Source organism: Mastigoproctus giganteus, chromosome 3 (genome assembly GCF_048544385.1).
Source record: "Mastigoproctus giganteus isolate SK-2022 chromosome 3, ASM4854438v1, whole genome shotgun sequence".
Lineage (NCBI taxonomy): Eukaryota > Metazoa > Arthropoda > Arachnida > Uropygi > Thelyphonidae > Mastigoproctus > Mastigoproctus giganteus.
In genome coordinates, this window is record NC_143577.1 from 64,759,252 (window position 1) to 64,780,041 (window position 20,790).

The 20,790-nt window shown below is 37.7% G+C and overlaps 1 protein-coding gene across 3 annotated transcripts in view; it reads left to right on the top strand.

Annotated features, from left to right (window-relative positions):
• Nucleotides 1-20,790, top strand: part of LOC150088051 (uncharacterized) — a 657,615-nt gene that overhangs the window by 208,563 nt on the left and 428,262 nt on the right. For 2 of the 3 annotated variants that reach the window (XR_016546730.1, XM_090369315.1), the window contains exon 2: nucleotides 15,173-15,223. The gene's annotated coding sequence lies outside the window, so the exon portion shown is untranslated. The remainder of the gene's footprint in view (nucleotides 1-15,172; nucleotides 15,224-20,790) is intronic. The other variant, XM_090369316.1, reaches the window with a different exon arrangement.

The following is a 20,790-nucleotide window of genomic DNA, read 5'->3' on the forward strand; positions in this document are numbered from 1 at the left end:
ATTGATAAAACTGGGAACTGTTTCCCACTTCTCTTAAGACACAGAATTACATCCTTTTGTGACATTTATTGGAATCAAATAAAGACTTGTGCACGGATTAAAAGAGTCTTCTTGTCAATTCTTTGATGCGATCCTGAAATTGTTTGAAGATGTTGCATTTTCTCAAGAAGTTAGTACCTCGAGGGATCCGAATATTCAATGGGTTTGGAATAAAATATCAGACTAGAATCTGTTCACTTAATCTTCTCTCTTATGTGTTTTAATGGTATCCTCTGGGCATTATTTGAAATTTTACTGATAAAATGTTCAGAGCGAAACTGCATTTGATATAAACGCAGTGAACTAGGAGTTTTATATCAGGATTAATTTTATTTATGGAGATCATTCTATTGGTTTTCGCCCGGTTTCTTTTTTTTTTCCTGTGATACATGCATTTACAATTATGCACTAATATGGTTCTGGGCCATCGTTGCTTTTAAAACAACTTGTATTCTACGGGGAACAGATACAAATAAAGCTTGAATTATCTTATGAGGAATACTGGACCATTCTTCATGGAAGAGCGTTTCAAGCTTCTTGAGTGATGAAGATGGAGGAAACGTTCTTCTCTGTCTCCTCCCCAAATATGCCCACAGTGGCTCAATAACTTTTAAGCCTGGTGATTATGCAAGTCATGGGAGATGCTTAGCCTCAGTTTCATACTCCTCAAACCAAAACTGGTCACATCTGGCTATGTATATTGGAGCAATATCATCTTGAAAACATGAGATTGTTTGTGGGAAACTGTTTGCATCTGGAGTGAATCTGATCACCTAGAATATCAAGATAATCAGTGGCAGTAATTCGCTTGTTCAGGATGATGTTAGAACCTAAATAATACCAAGATATAGCTGCCCAAGCCATTGTTGATCCTGCTTCATTTTTTGACGGTCAGATTGATACTCTTCCTTTGGCATTAGCCAAAGTAAATTCTGCCTGCTCTCCGAAAAAGTGTAAATGATGATTCGTCTGAAAATGTGACTTGTTTGCAATCATCAATTGCCTAGTTTTTGTGCTCCTTACATCCTCTTTCTAGCATTACCATCAGTTACGAGTGGCCTGGCAATAGCGGATCTACCATAAATTTCAGCTTTATGAAGTTCTCGTCGACCTGACTTGCTAGAAACTGAATCGCTGATACTCACAATAAGTTCTGCAGTTATTTTAAGGCAGTAGTTTTATGTTTTCGGGCTACAATCCTTTTCAGTGTCCAGCAGTCTCGTTCAGTCAGCTTCGATTTACTGCCACAATGCGCCCTATCAGACTTTGTTTTTCCATATTTGGTGAATGCAAACACCATTTTCGATACAGTTGTTCTGAATACATTAAATAAATCAGCAGTTTTAGTCACCGATACCCCTGCTAAAAGTTCACCAAAGATTTGACCTCTCTGCCATTCAGAGAGGTCATTTATTTTCATCATGTACCTTTTTATAACACCTTTAAATACACACGAGGTTTATCGCGTTTACTTTAGAGTACTACTTGAAAGAAACAAAAAATTATCACTGCATGTTCATAAATACATCCTATAGTCATTCGAAAACTACTACTTTCATACCAGATGTTTCCATTATTTTGTTTATCCCATGTATATTGCTACAAATTTTAAAAATGGAATACATTTTAAATAAGTAGTGATGTTCATCTGTATCGAAAAATTCTTTTTATTTAAAGAGTGTAGTGCAACACCAGGTAACTCGTAGTAAACTGTCTTCACCGTGAAATCAGTATACACTTCAGTAGCAAATTCTCTTTAATCCATGCCACTTATAGACTAGGCTATACCCTTCCTGTACAATAATGTTACTAACCAAACAATCGAACATTTTCAAGTTTTTAAAGATATACTTTTCTTTAAATTTTAAATCTCAGTGAATTGAGAGGATTAAAATAGAAAATGAGCTACAAAACAAAACAAGCAATGGGACTATGGGAAAATAAAAAGAAGCACTTACTGCTGAAAATCTCTTAATTTCAACGGCTTCGTCAAGGATCAACCATCGAAATCACAAGAAAGATAGCAAGAAATGAGGCCTCTGTTTCTGACATAAAATATAAGATTGTATATGGCGCGGTAGCAGCAAAGCAAATTTTAATTTAGCAGTATAGGAAGTTAGGCTTAAACGTTGAGATAAGGACGGGATTGGTGAACGTATATTTTATGGCTGACCAATACTACGATATTAAAATAATTTAAAAACTTGAGATTATTTTATAAAATTATTTTATTAAATATTATTTAAGTACTTCTCGTAATCTAATATTTCTATTTTCCCCCTAAATTTCTAAAAACACCTTTTTTTTTTTCTTATTTCATAAAAAGGGGATAAATTTCTTAAATTTCTTCTTATTTCATAAAAAGGGGAAAAATATTAACAACATTATAAACTGATAAAAAGTCCATTTATGTGCAAAAGGTGGGGAAATGATAATACTTGAATTTCCTCATAGACGAAAACAAAAGGATTGATTTCTACCTGCTAGTATAAATCATTTGAGAATCCTAACGTTTATGGCGATCATTCAGTATGACAATCTTAGACCTGCACAAGGGATCCATTTAAAGTTTTGGTTTAAGATCATGTAGTTATCGGCATGCATTTCTGTACTTTTAAATTACACACACCCGACTACCGCTAATGAAGGTTACTTCTAAAGTGAAGAGCCTTCATTAGATAGAAGCCATTCTCTCTCTCTCTCTCTCTCTCTCTCTCTCTCTCTCTCTCTCTCTCTCTCTCTCTCTCTCTCTCTCTCTAAGAGCTGGCGCATTATAAACAGGGAGCTAGCCTGGCAGTCATTGTTAACGGCTCACTTGCCATTTTTCAGTGTGCGCTTTTCTGTTTGTTGATTCTTCAGTAACGCTCTCAGACTTTTATGCGCCCTGCGGATGAACAAACGCTACCAACACTCTGGTCACGTTCGAGCATTAACGAAATGTCCTAATACGATCATTAATTAAGTAAACATCTCTTCTCAGTGTTGATCATATGGTCAATGTTCGTTCTGTTGCGTTAGTAGCTGAAGGCTTCGCCCTTTCCGTCCCTTTGCCTCCACTGGTTGGCAATTAAACGCTTGCATAAGTGAACGATGCCCTAACAAGGGAGCAAGCTGTGACAGCGTTGATGCTGACTTAACAGCAAATTGAACTATTAAAACTTTGCGTCCGCGGCAGTTTTATCTGCCATTCTTTTTAGTTTCTCGTTTGTGTCGCGAAGGAATTTTATTTCTGCTTTAGAATAATCCTATGATGATGACAGATTTTGAAAGAGAAAAATGTTTTGAAACAGAAAACAAGTTAATAAAGGGAGGTTCCAGTAAAACATTTCCGCTGTTTGGCATACTCCAGCGAAGGTAAATTTAATATTACCGCGTTGAAACTTATTAGATTTGAAAGTCGCCAGGTGAGGCAGCGTCAAGAGAGTAGACTCATCAGTACATAGACAAGATGGCGGCCAAGAGAAGCTATCCTTCGAGTAGAAAATGTACAGTGCACGTGGAAGTTAAGGATGGATCTCATCACGATCTTGCTTAGCCATCAGTGTGGTTAAAAATGCATAATGAGGCTGAGCATCTAGGTAATATACTTTGTTGACACTCTTGTCAGAACAAGCAAAATTTCAACTAAGTGGCTATGTAAACATTGTTAACTGTTTACTAGACAGCTGACTAATCGCGCATCACTCAATAAAGAACCATCTGAATCTGACAGGAGCTTACAATGTTGGTTAGCATCGAATTCCATTATGTTACACTACAAAAAGTCTTTGAGCAACGCGTTGTACTTAATATCGAGAAAACGTTCGACAAATACATTTTTTACAGCCAGAGAACGCCCTTGTGGGTAGCACAGTTTGTAGAATTGCGGTCCTCCCCCTCACCTTACGAAAGACCTGAGTTCTAATCCAGTCAATGACACGAGGAATTTTATGGGTCTTTTTCTCAACGTGGCTGAGTTAGTCTGTATCGAAGGTAGCATGGTTTTTCCTACCTGAAATTCGGGATTTACGCCCAATAAACAGCATATCGACCACAGAACACACAATTTACAGATGTTATATACGGCGCAATATAGTCTAAGTTGCTGATGCGCGTAAAACCCAACAACAACAGCCAGAGAACACTTCCAAAATTACTACAGCGCTGTTCAGGCATTCGTGGACCAAATTTTTCTTCATTAGTTTTGGAGGATGTGGACCACTGGAGTTCCTACCACGTTCTCTAGCCTTACTGCACATAGATTTCTCCCTCCAGTGTGGGAAAATAAAGTATGCTTCAAGAATCGCGGTCACTGAGTAGGCTAAACTGCCGATAGAGTACCTCCTTTTAGGGTTTTGAGGGTCATGTGTGAATCCATTTATAGACAATATGCACACGAATAGGAGGAACAAACTCCAGTGTCCGTTAATATAATAATTTATATTTCCAATCCATTTTCCCATTGCGGCTGAAGAAAATCCTATCTCGTCTCTCAAACATCCTTCCTTCAATAGATATACCTGCAATATGTCTGTTGAAACATGATCGAGGTGTAAACTACTCTGATTGTATTGAATTAGCTGTTTGAACAGCAGATGATCTATTTCGATTAAATTGACTTACGATATGAATGTTAATGTGTCATTGTAGTTAGATATTCTCAGATGAATTAATGAATATCCAATGTTCCCTTCGTCTCTGGTATAAAAGCAGCACAATAGGTACACAAGACACGATCGACCCAGTGTGGATAATTTTATATTTCTAGACAGAAAGTCGCTCGCTCTCTCTCTCTAAGATGAATAATGTCTCAAGACAATTCCATTTTCCATGGAGGAATGTAATGTTAATTTTAATGGTGTCTGGAAACCCAGTTGTTCGTTCCACCCGATACAAGTCGGGTCAGGTTGCTCAACGTCAAAACAAGTATTTAATAAGGAAATCATTAATGGTATAGAATTTCAAAACAAACATCCGTTATTAGAAATTATATAGAGTATTAAGAATACTTATGAAAAGGAAATGGTGTAGAAATGATTTGTCTTTATAATAATAATATAAAAGCAAAAAACAGTAATTGTTTTAATAAATATTGAAAAATAATTAATACAAGTTTTTTAAAAAAAATTCCACCTTTTTTTTATATATTTCTCTTGATAGAGAAAACAAAAGTAAAAGTTTAATATTTTGGATATCAATTTAATAGTAATCTCGTTTCCTACTTTTTTTTTTCCATTCCTTCTGTTATTCTTAAGAATGTTAAATTTTAAAAATGCCTACTGCTGCCATCTGTCGCATTCTAGTGGTTATTGATATAAAATGGCTTTTGCACACACAGGGCGAATCCACTGCACTTTATGACTGAAAATTTTAGAGAATAACAGCTATTTGGATCCAGCCAGCATTCTATTGTAATGTCCACGTGCATGCGCGCGAAAAACTTTAAGTGCAAAGGTAATTTTTATCTACTGCAATCGCGGAAATGGTGAAAACTAAGAATTTGATCAGATAAGCTCCCATTTTACTTCACGCATTGTGTGTAATACATACAATAGCTTCCATCGCAGATATTTTATCGGACTGAAAAAGATGGCGGATATAGATATACAGAGAGAGAGCTAGAGAAGAAATATATTTTACAAATTGTTTTCTCTCACCATAACAAATTCGGTTAAAGTAGCTACATATTTATCACGAATTTAGCATTAGGTGTTGTGTTGAAACATTAACTCAGAAATGTCTAACATGTTTGTGTGTGTACAAGGCATCCATATATACGGATGAAAAACAGTTTCCTCTTTTCTTGGGGCTTCCTAAAGTGAGCGAAATGGGGGTCTGTAAATTTAATTATAATGAAAATATCAGCAAATAGGTAATGACATATGAATTGTAGGCGCTTAAATAATAGTTTAGGAGAATAATATAATTAATAAAAAGGGGACTGTTTCAAACGCAGATTATTTAAATAATTTCAGTTTGAAATGATTCATTTTTATCAATTATATTATAATACTGATCTCATGCAGCTTTTCTGGGGTTTAGCATCTACGTGTTACATATACATTAAACCACTAAAGAAAAGCTGCATGAGATAAGTATTATAATATAATTAATTTTATTTTAATTAATTAAAAAATCGTTAAATTTAAAAATCGTTATATTTGTTATATTTTTACCTTTAAAATCCGGCTAATTTTAAGATGTGGCGCCTAACAAGCTCTCAGGATGCAATTTTTGTAGGAAGTAAAGCAAACCCCATTGAAATCTAATTGTCTATTTAAAATATAATTAATTCAATAATAGGTATGGTGTAATCATGTTTCTTTAAATATTCTAAAAACTTATTTTACTGTACAATATTTTAGTAATCTCAGTTTATAAAATTAATTATACTCATAAATAATAAATAATTTTGTTTTAAATAATGCATATTATATATGTAAAGGATAAAGTGGTACTGTACATGCAGTCTCGTTTTACTGACTTGTTTATGTTGTAATTGGAAAGCTAAAGAAAACTGAAAGGAATGAATAAAAATGGCTTGGTATGATAATGATTTAAAATTTAAATTGTTGCCTCTGAAACCTTATACACGAAATTTTTAAATTAACAAAGAAATACAAATTAGAACGCAGTCGTACTTAAATTTTCACTAAACTCTACTAAATTATTTTCTTAATGAATGCACGCTATGAATTTTACATCAGTTCTTCATGAATATTGTAGATCTCTAGAAGCTCCTGTCGGTGAAGTTGATGCGAAGGAAGATTCTCTCAGTGACATTGTTTGTGTAGGCGGCCGCCGTGTTGCGATGCTCCTGACGGTTGATTGTCGGTATCTGTTTGGCGAAAAGCATACGAGCCTGCTCCTCATGATCACTATGTCACAACATATATAGATGCTCATAACTCAGATTCTTAAAGGAACTCAGTCACTTGTTAATAAACACCCCATCTATCAATAACAATGCACATCATGAAATTTAATTACAACCATAAAGGGACTTGTTTAATTAAAATCAGTTTGTATTTAAATGAGTGTGTTTGGTAAGAAATGTAGAAGTTCTTTACACACACTGAGTGATCACGGAATTATGACCACCTACCTTATATTGTGTTGGGCCACCGTTCGCACGGATAACAGCCACTATTCGCTTAGGCATTGACTCCATTAGATGTCGAGAGATGTCCGTACGGATCTGCTACCAGGCTGCCTACAATGCTTGCTCCGTACGCCTCACTTCCCATTGGCCTTGGCACATTATAGCCTTAGCTGCTCGTGCGCCAAAACAAAACGAAGCCTCACTTCACCTTACAAAACATTCCATAGGTGTTCCATTGGATTGAGGTCAGGCGAATTTGGAGGCCAATCGAGATGGGTAATGCCTTCACTGTGTTCCTCGAACCACACGTGCACAGTGCGGGCCCAATGACACTGGTTTTTTTCACGAAGTGGCTCAATTAATCGGTCACAAGCAAGGGTAACATGGCGTTTTCTCCCGAGAACTCGGGTTTTTCGTCCAGCAAACAGAAAATCGACCACAGAACACACGCAATTTGAAGACAGCATACATGGACCAATATGGCCTTAGTCGCTGATCTCCTAAAATCCTACTGTGACAACGACTAAGAACTGCCGGTAGACCTCACCAATGAAACGGTCCACACGTAACGGGTATTCTAGTTCTTTTCAGCAAAAATTGCCCCATATTAAGCAATTGTTTGTTATTTGATTTTTAGGAGCATTAGCAACTAAGGCCATATTGCTCTGGGATATGCGGTGGTCATTCCTTGACCTTTCCGCATCCTCCGTATTTGGTGGTGACGGGCTCGAACCCAGGTCTAATCAAGAAGCGTGTGCTGCGCACTGCTGCTCCTTCCCACCTGGCTACGGAGGCGCCTCCATTCGGAAATGACACCTTTGGAGGTGTTAAGGGCGGCATCAGGAGATACCTTGGTAAGAACCTCACCAAATTATTTGTTTCAAGAGAGTCACAATGTCTGAAGCTGATGGTTTCGACTAATAAATTAATACCATATTCGAATTTTCCTACCATTTTAGGAGATCCGGCTACACTTTCCAAGCATTCTTGAATATAGAAAGGTACCCGAATGATGGATTTGTTAGTGAATGCAATATAAGGAAAGTTGGAAATTCCGTTTGAGGTACATCTGTTTTCATCCTCTTTCTGGTTAGGTTGTCACAATCGGGTTGTGCAGATCCATAGGTTGATTTGCAGTCTTTAGCGGTGGGAACTATTCATTTTCCATGATTGCTCCTTTTAGCCCTGGAAGGATAACTTTTCCTTCCAGGTTTCCAGCCCCGCCACAGGGAGGCAAGATCAGTGCCACGAGGTGCCAAACGGTTGTTACTTGCGTTAGTGATAAAAGAAAAATAAAGAGAAAGGTGCCGTGCCTTTCCGTTCTGAGCCTTTGCCTACTTCTTGTAGAGCATAAGAGCCACTCAAATAGAAAATAAGGAAACCGGTATTCACAACAAAACAGAATCTGGATATGGCAAAAACACTTTAGAAAGTTCGCTTTAATGAACGCACTGGGGTTGCTTGGCACCCGGTGCTAGTCCGTCAGAGTGTTGAACCAAGTATTTGGACTCATGCAATCAGTACACTCGTTTTCAGTCCTGTTGTGTCTAACTAGCGTGTTGCTGACACCAGAGCATTCGCCGTAGACGATGACCGGCAGTGAGAATAGGATATCTCTTGGGTCGTCTGTTGTGGAATCCATAAATCTGAATGTGCAGCGCGTCATAATTTGGGATGTGTTCTTGCATTCCCCATATTGCATTGCGATGTCAATTGATACGCAGTTAACTGCGTATTAATTGACATGACATCGCAATTAATACCCTGTACAACGCGCTGCAATCTTTCTTTTACGACAAACATCTACCTTGCGTAACCCTATACAGTTCTGCTAGCGGGAGGTGGTTTGACCCGTTCGACCTTCTTTATGCACCATGACCACAGTAGTCAGAAAATGACAACACATGCCGTTTCCGATATGGAAGCACACAACGCACGAGCTCCCACAATTATACCCGTTTTTAAACTCAGTGATACCTTTAGTACTTCCCATAACTGCTACTTTATCACTTTGACTTGCATAACCAGATGCAAATTACAACTGCTCTAGTTGGAAGCTTTTCGGCTTTTTATACTGCGAGATAGTTCATTATGGACTGTGTGGTCATAATTCAGTGATCAATGAGTGTGACCGACACAATGCTGAAGATTCCAGTCCATTCAAATGTTATGCTAATAACACTTGACTTATTATGCCTTGTATAAATATATTGCACTTTCCTAAGATAAAAGCAGCTCGGATTAATTTTACAATGGAATTTATAATCATAACTAATTTACAGTTACAAGAATTTACAATCATTGTGTTTGTTTGTTTGTTATTTGGTTTTTAGGAGCATTAGCAACTAAGGCCATATTGCTCCGGGGATCCGTATACAATCATCGTGTGTGACTACGAATTCTATTAATTAACTTTTTTTTAGAAAAAACATAAGCATTATACTTTATATGTGTTATAAAATATCTTTATTATTAAAATGAATAGCTCATTTTTATGAGAGAGATACAATTTAGGAGCATAATTGCACGACTACAGAGATTTTGGGATTAAGGTTAAACGCGTCTCCTCTCTACTTTATTAATTTTTCATGCAAAGTTATAAACACTTCTGGAATTAAAAAAAAACATACGTATACACCGATGAGCCAAAACATTATGACCAGCGAGTCGTTATGCAAATCGAAGCAATTGCAGGTGAACCACGATGCAGGTCGGGATGCGGTATGAAAACACCTGATACTGGGCTCCGTTAATCAGTGGTACTCTTGTTCTTCAGATGGGAAAGGCAGCGAACTTAAGCGAGTTTGACAAAAGCCAAATTGTAATAGCCAGATGAGTGGGGCAGAGCATATCCGAAACGGAATGGCTGGTGGGATGCTCACGGTCAGCCGTGGTTAGTACCTACCGAAAGTGGTTCGATGAGGGAAAACCGCCAGCGAGGAGTTGGGCGACCACGGCTCATCGATGCTTGAGGTGAGCGAAGGCTCTCCTGGATGGTACGTGGCAACAGAAGGGCGACGGTGGCGCAACTCTCCGGTAATTGGAAATGCTAGTGAAGGGACTAATGTGTTACAACACATAGTACATCGAACCCTGCTGAAAATGGGGCTGCGTAGCCGCAGGCCGCTCCGAGTGCCCATTCTGACCACGGTTCACCGGCGACAGCGCCTACAATGGACACGCGAGCATCGAAACTGGACCTTGAGTGATTGGAAGAAGGTCGTCTGGTCCGATGAATTACGTTTCCTGTTGCATCATATGGAAGGCCGGATACGTGTACGTCGTTTACCAGGGAAGTGATAGCGCCTGGATGCACCGTGGGACGAAAACAAGCCGGTGGCGGCGGTGTCATGCTTTGGGCGATGTTCTGCTTGCATAACCTGGGTCCAGTCATCCATGTTCCGGGAACTCTGACGTCTACCGCCTACCTAAATAATCAGACAACTGACAACAGTAACACTAACAAACCAACAGAAAAACAGATATGCAGTTAGCAAAGCAGACTGGATGTAATTCAAAAACCTGCTCATCACAGCCATAGAAAGCAACCCAGCCAGTATAAATCCACAGAATGACCCAGATGACCTGCTGAGGGGAACCACAGACCTAATACAAACCATTAGCGATCGAACAATCAAAATAAAAAATCCAAAACCTGGTGCTGTTCCTTGATGGACCCTAGAAATAGCCGTGCTTCGACGCCAGATGCAAAAAGCTAGGAAATATTTCCAGAGAACCCGTAGGACTTGGCCCACACATGAAGTGGAGGCTTTAAGACAGCGCTATCGAGAAGCCAGAAATCACTATACGGACACGATACAGAAAAGCAAGAAGCGTTCCTGGGAGCGTCTAGTATCCACGACAGGAAGCACTGACCCCTGGGGTGTAGTTTACAAGGTGACTACAAACAAACTTCTCCGGGTGTGGTGATCGGCACCACCAGGACCAGGTGATCAGCACCACAAGGAGACTATACACCCACTTGGGAGCAATCGATGGGTAATATACTCGACACAATTTTCAAGGACCCTGCGACCCTAACTCTGCAAGAACAACATAAAATCTGCCAAAAAAATGAAAAATATATCACCCCTGCGCCTGAGCCCCCCCCCCCCTTCATCCATGAGGAACTCGGCACGGCTGCTGCCAGGAGCAGAAACCGCAAATGTCCGGGACTTTATATCATCGAACCGAATATACTGAAAAAATAGTAGAAATTTCCGCGCAAATCCTACTCACCCTCTACAACAGATGTTTGGATACAGGGAAATTCCCTGTGGCGTGGAAAACTGCAAACACCAAGCTAATTCTGAAAAACTCTACTAAGAACCCAGAATGCCCACCATCATACAGACCCATTGCGCTGCTCTCAGTGATCAGTAAATTATACGAGAGGATGCTCCACATGCGGATACAGAACTACTACGAAAGGGCAGACCTGGCAGCTAAAAATCAGTTTGGCTTTAAGCCAGGATTCTCGACGGTGGATGCTCTTGGAGATCTGCTTAGGAAGGCACAGGAGTGCAGAAAAAAATCTATTGGTCATTTCAGTCGATTTCGCCGGGGCGTTCGACTTACTTTGGTGGCCGAGCGTCCTGAGCAGACTGAGAGAAGTTGCAGTATCCATCAACTGATAGAAAGCAATGGAAGATTACCTTTCAGGCAGAACAGTGGAAATAAATACAAATTATCAAAAAATCACAAGAAACGTACATAGGGGCTGTCCACAGGAATCTGTCTTGGATCCTCTCCTTTGGAACATGGTTTTGGACGATTTCCTGTGCCAGCACTTGGGGCTGGCTGAGGCCCAGGCCTTTGCGGACGATCTCATTGTTACTATTGAGGCAGATTCCAGAGTCCACCTGTAAAATATCGGTAATCATGCAATGCAGAAATTACAATACTGGGCCACAAAAAAAACAGCTAAAATTGCACCGACGAAAACCATATCCATCTTGCTGAGAGTAACTCTTCAGGTACAGCGTCCGTCCCAAATAAAAATAAATGGCCTGACCAACAAACTCACCAAACAAATGAAGTACTTCGGAGTTATCTTACATAATAACCTATTCTTCATACCCCACCTAAAACACATAAGAATTAAAAATATATATATTAAGAAGATACTCAGCCCTAGTGGCTAGGATTACGAGGAAGGACTGGGGACTGAAAAAACGAACCCTAATGCTATATTATAAGTCAACCTTCATCTCAGGAATAACCCACGCAGCTGCAGTACACCAAAACAGCAACATAATCCCGGACATGACATCTAGGACCATCCTATTGACAACCACACGAGCCTGCCGCACGGTAAGCACACCTGCACTGCAGGTGCTTGCGAGAGCGCTCCCCCTGGATTTAGAAGCTGTGAAAGCAGGACTGTTCTACCTGCACTCAAAGGGAGTGGCTGCTGATCATCAGGACTTCACAATCAACCCAGTAAGAAGTCAAAAATCGGAAAGAGCACGACTACAGACCTACCTCCTTTAGGAGTGGTAGCAAAGATGGACAGAGACGACAAAAGAGGAGATCACTCGTAAATTCTTTCCAAAACTGAACAAAATATACCCAAGGCAACCGGGCTAGTTCTTCCCGGGCTTGCACCTGACCTCGTTACTCACAGGACATGGACCCTTCAACCAGAAACTGTTTGGCTTCGGCCTCGCCGATGATCCAAATTGCACGTGCGGGGAGGACGAAAGCTGGAACCACCTGCTTTACGACTGCCCAAAATACGAAGAACTCAGATTCACCCTCATCACGAAAATCCCAAAGGACTTGAACATCACTTCATTGACACGGAAGAGAAGTACCGAGCGCTTTCCCAGTACGCACAGGACCTCTTCACAAGGAGAAGGGTGTTAATTGCCATACATCGAGACTGATAGTACAGTAACATAAACAGATTGCATAAGGCAGAGACAACTCCTGGAAAAGAAAACTGTGGAAGAAAAGAAAATGAACGGAAAAAGAAAGGAATAAAGAAAAGAAGAAAAGAGAATTAGCGGAAAAGAAAAGAAGGGGGGGGAAGGATGGGGATCGCCCCATGAGTGTCCCAATCTGAATCAAGTGGACAAGAATAGAGACAACAAACTGCAGCCTAGCTCCCAAAGCCTTATGGCAGCCTGAAGAGCCCCCTTCACCTTTAAACCCTATTCCCCCGGGGAGACGATTCTCTCGTCCCCCACCCTCATTTCTACTATAGGGAAGACAGTTCCAAGTTTCAGTGGGGCATGTCCCACTGAAACTTGGGACTGTCTTCCCTATTGGCCCCATACTTCTGTCTTTCTCCCCCCCCCCTCTCTATCTTCACGCTAGCGAAGCCCCACACACCTAAATTTAAACACATCCAAAATATCTTCGCCGACGTCCCGGCCTATCAACTCAAGCGACATAAACCCCATGATTGACGCTGGTATGTATATGCACGTGCGTGTGTGTATGTATGTACTTGTATACACGGCAATATAAATACAATATAAGAATTTTTTTTTATTTTATTTTATTTTATTTTTTTTATTTATTTAAATTTTTTTATTTACTTTTTTTTTTTTTAGGTCCTAGCCACTGAAATCTCAGGAAATTAGGTGGAAGGACCTGCCATAGTAACTTAAGTCTACTGGGTTCCTGGTCTGCCTCCACGGGGCGAAGGTGGAGCCTCAGCAGGAGTCTAGCGGCTAAACGACCAGATGAACAATGGTACAAGACACTACACATATACAATATCCATACACTTAAATCTCTGGCATTTCCAGTGAACTGGTACACCCACAGCGAAAACTACGCGGAGATGGGGGGAACCCCCTGGTGCCGTCTGATACTAAATACACCTTACCTAAACATCACTGCTGACCAGGTACACCCTTTTATATCAGCGGTCTTCCCCTCTGGCGGTGACGTCTTTCAGCAGGATGATGCGCCATGCCACACCGCCTGGATTGTTCGAGTGTGGTTCGCGGAACATGAGGAAGATTTCCAAGTATTACAACGGGCTCCAAATTCTCCAGACATCAGTCCCATCGAGCATCTGTGGTTTGTGTTGGAACAACAACTCCAACCTGCGGCGTCTCAACCACGGACCTTACAGGAGTTAAAGGATCTGCTGGTTATGTGTTGGTACCAGATACCACAAGACACATTTAGAAATATTGTAGCGTCCATGGCTCGCCGGGTACGAGCTGTTTTGGCTGCACGTGGAGAAGACCAACATCATATTAGGTAGATGGTTATAATGCTTTGGCTCATCGGTGTTTTACTGAAAGGAGCCTATAGACTTTAAAGATTGCTTAGAACTCTTTTCAAGTATGTAATTAAAGAATACTGTAAATACTGTTCCTTTCAGGCTAAGCGCACTTGTGGCTCCACGTAACCGAGGACACATGTCCCTACCTTAACCTTTGAATGTAATAATAACCCCTCTAGCTTACTGTTGTCCAGGGGGGTGGCTCTAGAGCAGAGCAATAAACAGATAATAATAGTATTATTAAAAATGCTACAGGCTATTGTTAAAACCTGCCTAAAAAATCTATTTTTCCTCGACATCTATTAATTCTGATAATCCTTTCAGGAATAATAACATAACTGGAAATTTAATTTTGCGTTGGATAGGATTTACACTGGATGGATAGGTGACTGGTATATTAAACGAAGAGTGTATATGAAAGAAGAATAAAGCCTCGGGATACTTCAGCATTAGTTGGAGAATATCGAGGATAAACAGTAGGTTGTCTCTATCGTAAAAGTAGCTCGGATGTTCAGAAATAAACTACTAGTTTTATAATATCGGGAAGGTTCAAGGGCTTTTAGGCCCCACGAACTGGAACTGCCGACTGAAACAACTTCAGAACGAGGCCCTCTTCACAAACTAAATAGGCAGGCTTATTGGCCACCACTATAATGCACTTTTGGTACATTGCGGATCATTTATGGGATGTAATGAACTTCTAACTTACATATGAAAAAAATAATAATAATTTAAACACTTCTTTTTAATTAAAAAATTATAAGGATCATATATGACATTTCAACATAATTTCTGTTTTCTTTCAGAATGAAATGAGAAATGAGGCATCGCGTTATATGGATATTTGCAAAAAGTAGGTAAATTATAAACTTAAACTCTGTTTTTATTTTCATCTGAAATTTTATGAATAAATTCCTGTTAAAATATTCTTACCGATTATGACGGTATCGCTCACATATAACTACAACAACGTGTATAAGGTGGCTAGTAAATTGTATCTCGTGCGTGAGAGGGATGAGGTATCAGAAAGATATAAGGAAATTATATAAAATTAATATAAAGTTTTCAGTTATAGTACTTTCCTTGTCAACAAAGAGGAAGAACAATTCTTCCAAGAAAGAATCATCCCATGCTGAACTGTTAATATCTGATTTCTTAACGATAAACATCTGGATTGATTTTAAGAGCATTGCTTATTTATGCATGAACTCAGATACTGAAGTCTCAATTTTCTTAAAGAACTGGTTTTAGATTCTGTTATTTTCTTTTCTTAGTAACAATAAATTGTATTTAAAATGACCAACTTATAACAGGCATCACCAGATTCTCCATTTGCCCTTTCACCAAATTATTGCTTTACACACATTAAATTCATTATATAATTATCTATACAAATTACAATAGAAATAGTAAGACACGTATTAGAACATCTGAAGGTATTTTCAGATTTTGTAAAATTATTATTAAAAATATTTTAATTATTTACAGTAACATTAAGGTTATATTGAAGTGTGTAAGAAATTTCGAATAAGTTTCAATAAATATACAAAGTAAACTAAATATCTGAGATGTGAGCTTCAAGGACCATGGTGTGCACGTGACAGGCAAATGGCCGTGAATTAACGAAAGAGGACATAACGAGAACTTCCTGCATTTTTCATTAATACTGCCTGAAACTCCCAAGATAATTCCGTGTGTAAAACAGTAGAAAGTTAAAATCTACATCACATTAGCTTTTAATATTAATATATAATTTCATTTTTTTGTTTTTGGTGTATAAAGTTTTCTTTTCTAGTATATTATATTAAGTATTATGCATTTGGTTTATTATTATTAGACGAACTCTCTAGCGGATTTCTAAATAATAAAATATTAAAATCTCATTCAAATTTTTAAAAATGCTTTATCTGAAACTAAGGGTTAATCGCTTTTGCTGACGGTATGCATTACTAAACATCTCGATTGAACACTTGAATGCAAACTTTTCCAAATTATATAAATTCTACTTTATCAGAAACGATGTCTTTTTTTTTTTTTTTTTTTTCATTTTTCATTGCTATTCACTGAATAATGGAGTATTTCTGGTATATATGGCGATATCATTGTGCTAATGCACTGGAAACTATTACGCTGAAATAAATTTTCAAAATTCTCTACGGAGCGAAGAATCGTTTGTGAAGTGGAAATGCAATTAAATATTCAAAAAAAGTATTAAATGATCATATAGAGAGCGATTTCGAAAGAAGAAATGAAAAAGGGCTAGTCCATCTGAGAATAGCTACCACTATCGTTTATGCACATATTCTTTTCACGCCATCTCTAAACGGTCGAATAAAAAGAATTATAATTGAGAACAAGCAATCCATGTTCTAATATGCGAATTGGCTGAATGAAAGAAATTTCATTATCGTAATATTGTTAACATGAGCTGGTTAACGTTCTCAAAATAATTGCATTTTCCTATCTTCAGAAAAAAAAGACTTGGCATTGTGCCAAAATATCTATGGACTCGCATTAATCGTCCGTAAGGCCCTTTCAAAATATGTGGCTCCTTTTGTTGTGCATCAAAACAAAATTTAACTGTAACGGTGAAAACTAATACCATTGTGATTCCGCTACATAATTTGAATTGTAAAATATATTACAATCATTAATGGAAAAAAAATTAAAAGGGCAGTTTCAATAAACTAAAGCTTCTTCAATTAAATCGATTTGAATTTTACTTGTACAACAGACGAGGGCAATGAAAAATAAAATTAATATTACTTACTATTACAGTAGTGCAACTGTGAAGGTAGCTTTCCTGCATTTCTTTGTAGTCATGCAGAGAAGCTGCTAGTGTGTACTCTTGAAATATATGTATGAAATTGTTATTATTTATTTAATTATTTTTATGTAAACCCCATGGCAGTAATATATTGTCAGAGAAGTTCACAAGGTTAAGACCATTACCGTATTTATTGGCCATGTGAGTTACAACTAAGGAACCGCAAAAGGAACATTACCTGGATGAATCATATAACAACTATCTGAAGGTTTGTCTTTGTGCTTTATTTAGAAATTAAATAACTTTTAAATACGCAATGAAATCAAGCCTAATTTATTCGCATAAATTTTTAAAATATATGTGAAATTTATGTTCCCCAGGAAAAAAGCTTCACGCCTGGAGAACATAAGTAAATCAATAACACAATAGTAAAGGTATATTTTCATTTTCTCTTTGCTTGGCTTTACAAACCAAACGTTCCATTTCAAAAAGAAAAATATATTTTTGCATAATAGATCTCGCATACGCAAAGCCTTAAGTTTTTTTATGTATTTCATTACACAAATTAATAGCACTTCTGTGTTTGGAAGTATTATTAAAATTCAGTTTTACTAATATGGCACTATCCCGACAGCTGTTTCATTGACACTGCGGGCTCGCGGCTATTTATCTATATTATTCCTCTAATAATCATGTATTATTATTTATTCTACAACTTTATTTAAATATGAAATATGAGTGCGTTGCTTTTCTCAGCTGAAAGAAGGCCAGGGATCACATCATTAGTGGTCTTAATTAAATAATCGAATAAAGGAAAAGCATTTATATGATAATACCATTAATGGTTTAAATCGCACAGAAATAACGCGATATTAAACTAACAATTTTATTTAAAGGCTCCTTTCGGATGCAGTTTCTATATTTCTGACCTGCTCATATATTCACATTCTTGATAGATTTACACATAGAGCCCAGATAATGAAATTATTTAGGAGGTTGTTTATTACACGTTTACGTAAACAAATCTAAATATAAACAGCGCTAATGATAAACATACTTATTCAACCTTCCTGCCAAAACTTAGCTGCGTTTTAAGCACCAAGCAACTAAGGCTATGAGTTATTATGTCTTCAATTACCTGTAAACCGGAATTTCCGGAAGGAATAGCCATTCAACCCTTGCCTGAAATCGGCTAACTCAGTCGAATTTTGAAAAAATAGCCCACGGATTTCTTCGTGTCATTGGCAAAGTTCGAAATTTGGCCTTTTCTATGCTATATGGGAAGACACTGAGTTTTTCCATCAAAGCTTGACTCTACATCAAAATAAATGGTATATATTTATATAATTAATTTACATTTGAAGTGGCAGCTTTATGGACCAGTTCTTTGGAGGAAAGTGAGCTATGCTAATAAGACCACGGTCCAAAAACTTATCTAGTTGAAATCTATACTGCTTTTGTTTAGTAGAGTTTTAGGTACATTGGCAACTTAGGCAATATTGCGCTGTATATAATATGGTCGATCTGCTGTTTTCTGGATGGAAAACCGTAGCCTGAGACCAACGAACTCAGCCATGTTATGAAAAAAGTCCCAGAGAAGTTCCTCGCATGTCTAACGAGGTTCGAACTCATGGTTCTTATATCCGGTTTGAGGAAGACGGTGATAATACCAACTGTGCTACCCGCGAGGGCGAAATACAATGCAGTCTAACTAAAAGATGCGGTTATACATTATTATGATATATATGATTTATTCTTCCAGTGGAGATTAAAACTCCAGGTTGTTTTAACTATTCTGAATTTAAGTTTAACTTTTTACAATTTAAACTTACTTGCTTGTTTAAAGATTTTACTTTGTGTTTATTTTCATGAATATAGTTTTTATGAGTTATTTGACACTGTTTCCCACTACAATAAAACTAAGATAGCAGTCTAATAATAAGGTGCGAATTATGCTTAAACATGATAAAATTGGAGCACGATAGCCTCATCGCCTTTTGAGCTATTAAACACCCAAAAGGTAATACTACCAACGCAAAATCTTAACAGATTTTGTTCTGTGTACTTTAGCATCCTTTGAGATCTTGCAGAGAGAATAAAAATCGAGTGGTTACTTCATTATCAACATCCGTGCTTACCGCAAATGTAAGAAACAAAGTGCATTATTTGATAAAAAATGTGTGAGGCGTTCATAGGGTATGGACAGAGAACGTTGATGAGCTCTTTTGATAGTACATGATTTTATTATATTCTCGTAAAAACTTTTGGCACATTCCTAAAATATCTTAATGGCTATATGGGCTTAATGATGTTTGCCTCTTCTAGGAGCCTGAAACTACTACAGGCTTTATGGGCAGTATAATGAGTTTTCTAATATAGTATATAGGATAAGAGGAAGTGCAAAAAAAATTTTAAATGCTAAACCTCTAATGAATTTTGAGGCTTTTGTAAGCCTGGATTACGTTCTCTCCTTCAAAAATTGTAATTTGGAAAGTGAATGTAAAATATTCATTGAAGAACGAGAGAAGGATGGAGTTGGGTTATTAAAACGTTTTTATACAAAAACAGGAATATTTAAACTTCAGTGAAATTAATTTTTACTTTTAACTCAGTTGCCTTCACTTAATGAATTAAAACTGATGAGAGTTGGTAACCCAGTATTGAAAATTTTCAAAATAAGACCTAATATCTTCAACTCATCCCAAAATTTCAACTCTTTCCAACGAATACTTTGAGAAAAATGAAACCTCGAACCGTAGATGTATTCAAATATGGTAAACACATAAAAGCTTGTACTCTCTTTAAAAAAAACGGCCTCGGTGTCAAATATGTGAATTAAAGTCTAAGTGGTAATTAGTGCAAATAAATCCTTGATGGGAGCAATATTTCTTTGCAAAATAAGTTTCTTCGCGTGCTTGTCAAAACACTGGATACGTATCCCCTAAAATAATCAATTAAATCACTTGTGCTTGAAATAAAATCTGTTCTGCTCAAAATAACAAAGAACCGCACAATTATTGATTATCTGAAATACCTCAATGGCACTTTTTATGCGAGAGAGCGAACACCCTCGGACACGATGGCTCAATATTATATCATCATGTTATCTCATCTAACCCCATCAGGCCACCTACAGTAAGTTGTTCACTCAGATAATCATAATATCTTTTCTGCTACACAATTTCTTCCATTTCTTTGAACAAAGTCGAAAAAAGAATGGACTATGATATCGGAGAAAGAACTTTCCACAGATAGAAGTTAACAAAAACAGTTGCACGTCCTCAAAAGAACTCTTATCAAACCAACCTTATGCCTAGAGAGGACGCAAATATTCTTTTTTCGTCCTTGGACATTAATTGCATAATCAATGTGTTTTCTGAATAGAGTGTTTTTGTACTGAAGTGTAATAAGAAATGAATTATTATAATACCTATGGGTTTTTTTAAAGCGAACATTGTTGTATCCGATTTTCAGACTGTTTTCTATTAACTAGAAAGATGAAACGTAAGATTTGACTATTGGATTATGATCATAAAAGAGAGAGATTTATTGTGGTGTGCAATAAGGCCATGAGGAGTCAGTACATTGCATCTGGATGAAAATCCCCGTTTTGGGCAATAAAGCTATGCTCTCCTTGCCTGAGACCGACTTACTTGG